We start from the raw sequence: 7738 nt of genomic DNA, 5'->3' as shown, positions 1-7738 counted from the left end.
GAATTTTTCAAAACTTTCAAAGCCTCAAAGAAAGAAAATGATTTGTTCTTTATATTTGCTACTTTCTTGTATTATTGGAATCCCAATTTGGGGGAATTTTTGGATTTATGGCTTAATGAGAGAGGAAAATCCTTTTCATAATTTAAAACTTCTGTTTTTAAGGGAAATCAGTGGCTCTAGGGTATTTGGGTTGTTGACCTAAAAATAAAAAGCCAGAGAGGCAACAAGCAATTATTTGAGATAAAAAAAGATTGCAATTCTGGGAAGCACTAACTCAGGCAGAAACACAAATAGTGTTTGTGTTTAGGAGGTGCAGGCAAAAGGTATATATGAGAAAGAAAGGGAAATAATTACATGACTAGATGAAGGAATTTCTATTGGTGTTAATAAGCCAAGGAAGGAATTTCTTTAGGTGCAAATAAGCTAAATTATTCTTTAGCTATACATGATGGTGCTAATTCTATAGAAGGACTTTAATTTTCAGTCCAGTAGTCAAGATGTCTGCTTTCCTGTTATCTCTGCAAACAGTTTTTTGGGACAAACATTGCTTTGGCCCAATTGAAAGGTTAGTTTGTCCAGTGCAAACATTCAAAAGGTTTGAAGAATAAGACATGAATGGTAATTCCTCTAGGATGGGGGCTCTGATTTCATTTTGAAGTGGTTCTGTTAATATTATTTTGCAAAGGGTCTATAAAACTTTGTGTCTTGTAGGTTTATAGGAAGACTCTCACATCATAAAGTTTCATTTATAATTACAGTCTAAACATATCAAATAAGAGCATATGATGTTTAAGCAATATAATCCATCTAACAAAGAAGTATAATCACAGTGAGCTATTTTAATGGAATGATTGTGCTTGAAAATAACAGTTTCTATGAAATTGTGCACATTTTCCCAAAGTCATTTCAAGAGAAACATAAAATAGTAGACAGGATTTTAAGGTAATCATATAAAAATTTGTGAATGAAATAATTTTTATTTTGAGAAATTGAGGAGAAGTTGAGATAGTTTTTTGTTGTTTATTCTGGCAACCTAATGACCTGTACGAGTTTATGATATGATACCCTTTGAGTTTCACATTTCCAAACTATTTCATATTTCTTCTTTGCTCCCTACATTAATGATAGAAATTTAGCTCACATAAACTTAAAATGACAATTTATTCCCTAAGGTATCTGAAAAGTCAAAGGGTACATTGGTCTCAGGCATAGCTTGATCCAGGGCTTTATTTCTTTTCCCATATTTTGACCTATTTGTCTCTGCTTGGCTTTATTCTCAGGCTAATTCTTTCTCATATGGGCAGGATGGACACTAGTAGTCCTAGATGCTCATTTTTCCATAATCCCAGATAAAAAGCATAATTCTATTTTATTCAGCAGTCATATCGAGGCTCATGGAGGACCCAAATTGGCCTTGCCTGAGTCATATGATCCCCATGGAAGGAACAGTGTTTCTAGGGAACAGTGTTTCCTTCAGTTAGCTGGCCTAGTCACCCTCTTTGGGCAGGAAGAGTCACCTGATTGATGTCTCCACCAAAATTCCAAGAAGTGGAGGAGTTTGTTCTCCCACTGATAGAGAGGTCTAGGCAGACCAATTCTTAAGCTGGCTATGTGTGCATAGTATTTTGTTTGTTCCTCTGTATACCACTAATACTTTACATACTAGTACTATAATAATTTGCTTGTCACCTACTATACTTGCTTGGTAGCAGGGACTACATATTTCTCATATTTGTGTCCCTATTACTTAACGTGATATGTGGCATTAAGTTGGCACTCAATAATTTATATGCTGGATAAAGTAATATATTAATTGATGAAAGAGGTTGTTGGTTGTGGAGAAACATCTCTCTCAAACTAATTATTTTATTGATTTGCTTTAATGTTTTCTTTCTATTTTTTCCTTCTTTAGCTAAAATGATGGTTTTTACTGGGACCCAGAGATATGGTTACAATTACATAATCCAACAGAACAAAAACCATGGGTGATTAAGAGTTGGAATAATGGGGGTAATACTTGGTATAGAAGAAAAGCTGTTCCAGGACCTCAAGAGGCAGGCTAATAGGGCCTCTCCCTGCAGTCCTGTCTGTGGTCACTCCTGGAGTCCATCTTGCCAGGGCCAAAGCCACCTCTGTCCCCACCACCCAGGCCCCCTCGAAAACTCCCGTGTCCCTGCCTCGGCTTCAGGCTCGGTAGCCTCCCCGGTCATAGCCTCCTCGGTCATAGCCTCCTCTATTGTCTCCATCGTCGATGATCATCTTCATAGCTACCCCCCATGTGAGAACCTCTGGGGCCTCTTCCGGGGCCATCTGGTTTAGGGGCCATACACTGATTGCATTCATTCCTCCAAGGAAAGTTCATGTTCTCACATGTAGGGTTGAAGCACTTCCAGTCCCGTGCTCGCTGCTGTCTCCTGCCACTGTCGCCGCCACTGGGAAATCTACTCTGGCCATGGCCACGTCCTTGGTAGCCTCCATGTCCCATGGGCCCTCCGTGCCCTTGGCCTCCACGCCCACTGCCACCCTGGTTGAAATCTGCTCTGCTTGTCAAGTAGCAAATGAGACCTTGATAGGATTCCCAGAGAATTCTTTACCGTCAAACCAGTGAATAGTTGCTTTAGCAGAAGATGGGTGATCAAACGATACCCGTGCCTCTCCCTTCTGCTTACCGATCTCTCTGTCCATGTACGGATTAATCATGGGCTGTCCCATCTTCCTGTTCATCTTAATGCAGATCTGCTTGAAGTAGTTGGCCACAGACTTGATGGTGACATTCTTGCCCAGGCCCTGAGTGAAGATGGTTTTGTTGTCGCAATTGTCCTGTTCAGAGTCATGATCCTTGGTCCCGAGGGCCACCAAATTTATTGAAGTCACCACAGTCACTTCCGTCCATTCTGCCTTTGCCTCCACGGCCACCTCCATGGCCTCTGGGTTCACAGCCACCATTGCTGCGGTTGTAACCACCCCAGCCATGGCCTCCTCGGTCCTGCTGGCCTCTCCTGTAGCCACTGCCACCACCACTTTGGTCCCGACTACCATAACCACTGCCACTGCCGCCACCACACCTGGGGGACTAATCTTGGCAGGAGTTCCCTCCACCGCCCCCTCCACTGCTGCTATTGAACTAGTTCTGCTGTCGGTAGCCTTGACGAGGATTATAGGAGCTTGGCTGCTGTGGGGACCATAGCCCCCACTCTGGTGCTGCCCATAGTTGCTGCTCTGAGAACCGCTAAGGTTACTTCCCAACATGCTGCTAGACGCTGGTTGCTGGCCATAGCAGGGGTAGCAAGACTGCTGCCTGTAAGATGACTGAGAACTCAATCATTATGGCTACTGCCATAACCACTCGCTGAGCCATATCCCTGAGGAGTTGACAGTGCTATAGCCTGTGTTCTGGGTCTGTCCATAAGAACCATAGCTCCTCTGGTCATAGCTAGAAGTGTCCGCTGACTGGCTGTAAACACCATAACTCTGCTGTCCATAGGGCTGATTGTTCTGCTGGGAATAGCCCTGTCCAGGTTGGGTGGGGTAGGCCCCATAGCTTTGGGTTGCTTGTTGGGTATAGTCGTTTGAGGCCATGTGGGCAGTCGCGTGCACAGGCCGACATGCAGTCAGATTCCAACACCACAGAACACTGACGCCTAGAGGACTGACTTTAATGCTTTCTTAAAAGGCTATTTTGTTCCTGGATTATGAAGAAAAAATAACTGATTAACAACTTCGTCTACACTCAAACAATGGTGTTATGTTGAATTGATAAGTGACATCTGATATATCAATATTATTTTCCAAACTAAATGTACTCAACTGGCATATTGCTATGTATAGAATTTGTTTTGATGTCATACAAATACTACCTAAATCAAATGATGTATAATAACTGTCTTTAACACTTTGCAGTGCTCTGGCTGCATTTATGTGGCATTTTTGGACTAGCATTTGACACTCCATGTGCATAATCTGTTATAAACAATAAACCTACCTAATGATTAGTGCATGACATGCCTAATTATGTCTTGATTATATTTAGTCCTTTAGTCCTATACATTTGGGTATAAAAGAATTAATTTTGGAGCTTCTGGAAATAATAACAAAACTAAAACAATATATTATAATCTTTCTCACCTTTTTTATGTTCCCAGAGACTTGAGGTTTAACAGAATAAAAGAAATTCTTGGGAGTACCTTTAAGAAACTCAAGAATTTGAACACTGTGAGTACTTACTGCTTATCTGTAGGATTTCTAAAATCATGAGCTACTTGTATTGCAGTTTACCATGAGAAGTCACTTTGAGAGTAAAGAACAGCTAGTGCTAGAATGAAACCTTGCTGGAAGTCTCATAACCAGCAAAATTTCTGCTGTTTCTTTTTACTGCCTATATTTTTGCTACTTTCTGAATTTATGAGATATTCTTATTCATCTGATTGTCATTTACATTCTATCTGTTTTTAAAAAAAAACTTTCTGAGATGAAGAAACAGAAAAGCAGTTAAATAACTTGTCTATGGGTTCCCTAGCTACAGTAATATAAATGGAATTAAAACTCATGACTCCAAAGCCCATGCATTCTCCAGTATGGGGTGTTGGATCTCCTTATTTGTGATACTATGAAAACTTTATGATCATGTATTTAGAGGGAAAATTGCAACTTCATGACTAAAATCTGATAAAAATTTTCAATATTTAAAACACAAATTTTATTCAGCCTATACATAATCACAATATGTTGTGTGCTTAACAGTTTGCTGGCTTTGGATACAGACCAAAATACCCATGATCTTGCTGTGATATAGCTGAGAGTCTGACCTTGTGAGAGGATCAATAAATATAAATCCAACTGTAAAGCATATGTAATGAAAATGTAGTAAGTGCTTAAATGAAAAAAGTAAAATGTATGAGAGATGATGACAGGATGCTAAAAACCATTAACAGTGCTCAGTATTTAAAACAAATTTATGCTGCATTTATATTAATACATAGAGTGAAAGTACTGAAGTTAAGAATATTCGTTGTTGTTAAAACCATGTGGGTGCATTTGTCTTCTTGTCAAAATGTTTTCATAACCGAGTTAGTGATATTATCAATTTAGCTTAAATTCTCCCCATATAGCCAAGCTAGTCCTTCTAACTTTAAAGTTGAGATCATGACTTTACACTAGTACTTTTTCTATCTGGTTTCTTCCAGTAATTAATGCCTGAATACAAATACTGTATCACAATATCTCTGGTTGGGATGATGTAAAACATAGGAAAGTAAGGTCTGCAAGATTAATTACATGCTTAACAATGAAGCAATGGTTCTCGAACTGTAATGTGTAGAAAATATTACCTGGAGTGTTTGTGGACATGAAAATGCCCAGCCTCTTCCCCAAAGATTCTGATTTAATACTTCTCAGGGGTGACCCAAAGGTTGAATTTTAATGAATATCCCTAGGGGATCTGATACTAGGAGAGCATCATTATGGAAACTTCTACCACTGTTTACTATGAACAGTGAATCTTCCTCCACTGTTTACTGAAATATGTAGATGATAAATAACCAACAGTCTTATTAATTTATCAAACTGTTAATATTGCCAAATGTCATCAAATCTCTTCATTAAAGGAGTATAACAAAATGATAATCTCTACTGGAGTTTATCCACATTTTGGAATATAGTACACAATACTTTAATTATTAGTGAATAATCTACCTCTTCATTTGGTAAAAAACATACTTATTAATTTGTTTCTAAATATTTTTGTTAAAAAACATATTAAAATAATGATCATTTATGGTATTAATTATAGGCTTCATATATACTAGTGGCTTTATATACTCTAGCTCCATTCCTTGCTGCCACACTTGTGATAGATGTCATTATTTTTATTTTACAGATGAGGAAATTGAGACTCATAACTGTAATGTAATTTACCACATTCATACAGCTAGAAAAGGCCAGAGTCAAGATTTACACAGTTTGATTTGCTAACTGCTGTGCTGTATGTTTCCTCATGATAGCTTTCAGGAAGCCTAGTTCAACATAATAGATGATGGGTCATTTTAGTAAGTTGTGTAGGAGAGAAGGAAATGGGGTAAGAAATGGGACATGGAAAGACTCCTGGGATTGGAGAGAACTTGTGTTAATGAGGTGAAGACCCAACGACTTAGGGGGTTCTGAGGACATATCAAATTTTTACTTATGCTGCAAGTATGTTCATAAAAGAAAGTGAAAAGTAAACCTAGTTAGTGTAATTACTGAGGTCCTAATTGTGTTGTTTTTAACTACCAAACTACCAAATTTTGTAAGAAAATCACAATATTTAAAGTATTTCTCAAATATGATATAATTATGGGGTCTGTCTTACTATGTTTTATATGACTTACTATGTTTTATATAACTCTTCACCATGTTTTATTTTATGAGAGCTTTTGATCATGTTGATGAATCACCCAGTCACTATTCCATTCATTTATTTTTATTCAAAGATCTGACAGAATGCTTTCATTTTCTCAAGACTTTAAAGGACTAATGTTTAATGGTTTGCCAAAGGTATTATGCTATAAGTAGTCATAATTTAGCTAAGACACTTGATTTGTTTTTAAGGTTATCTTGTGATGTAGCAAGGGAGCAAAATTTCCAGCAGTAATTGTCAGCAGAATTTCACAATTGGACTTATGTGGGAGAATGTAAAACAAGGCATTAATTTCTGGGGTAGTGAAAATGTTAAGATTACATTTGGCTGGAGCTCAGAGGGACTGATTCTGTTGGTGGATAAGTCCATGCATAGTCCCTTTAAGAGGAGCACCTGGGAGTGCAGCCACACCCATTCTCACTCAGTCACAATCTCCGCTCATTTTCACATCCAGAAATTATGGGTCCTTTTCATCCTGGCACTGGAACCCTGGGCTGGGTTAAGGCTGGAACCTCTAGCTCTTCTAGAGGTTCAGGGAGACCTACACAGCCTAAATATCTGTCCTGATCTTTAATGGTGACACACAGGTCTGGGACCAGCCTGTTCTGCATCTCTGCCCCTCCTACCAGTCTTGAGATGGCTTCTTCCACACATCTTTTGTTATAGAGCTTTGGTTCAGCAAGATTTTAGGTGATTCTCAATGATTGTTGTTTTGTAGTTTAGTTGTAATTTTGATGTGGTCATGAGAAGGTAAGCACAGCGTGTACCTACTGTGCCCTCTTGGTATTCCCCTACTTTGTAACTCTTTTAATTTATAACTTACTTTTAGAATGAAAAGATAACCACAAGGGAATGTATGCTGATCTAGCTGGTAGCATACAGACTATCCAAATGGAAAAAGAAAAAAATCACAAAGACCTGGATAAAATACAAAAAGCAATTCTATGAATGCATCAGTTGGCAATCAAGTAGCCAGGACTTGAAAAGCTAAAATCTAGGAAGAAAAGGAAGCTCATTGAGGTGACGCAAATGTTCTGTGCAACATTTCCTTCTCTGGCCATTTGCTAATTCAATATGCAGAGCATGGAGGCTGAAGAGAAGGCCATGGGAACTCAAAGATTGAAGTTTAAGTCCACCAAGACAACCAGCACTAGAAGGCAAAGATACCTAAGAGAAGGCAGTCACAAAATAGTAAAGTGAAGAGTTTGCCGGTCACTTCATTGCAGGCACTTGCCAACTTAGAACCTATGCACATGAGGAGAGATTGCCAAAAAACATGCAGAAAGCAGCTATTAAGACTCAAAAAGTTAATCAGAGATTTTTGGTAGTTTTAAGATACCAGAA

General features: G+C 38.6%; 1 pseudogene across 1 annotated transcript; it reads right to left on the bottom strand.

Moving 5' to 3' along the window:
* Positions 1–2059: 2059 nt before the first annotated feature.
* On the bottom strand, positions 2060–3579 carry LOC308506820 (RNA-binding protein FUS-like; annotated as a pseudogene). Its single transcript has one exon. The product of its transcript is annotated as an RNA-binding protein FUS-like (transcript).
* Between the last annotated feature and the right edge of the window lie 4159 nt (positions 3580–7738).

Source organism: Rhinolophus hipposideros (genome assembly GCF_964194185.1).
Source record: "Rhinolophus hipposideros genome assembly, chromosome: 13".
Lineage (NCBI taxonomy): Eukaryota > Metazoa > Chordata > Mammalia > Chiroptera > Rhinolophidae > Rhinolophus > Rhinolophus hipposideros.
This window is presented reverse-complemented; position numbering and strand designations above follow the sequence as displayed.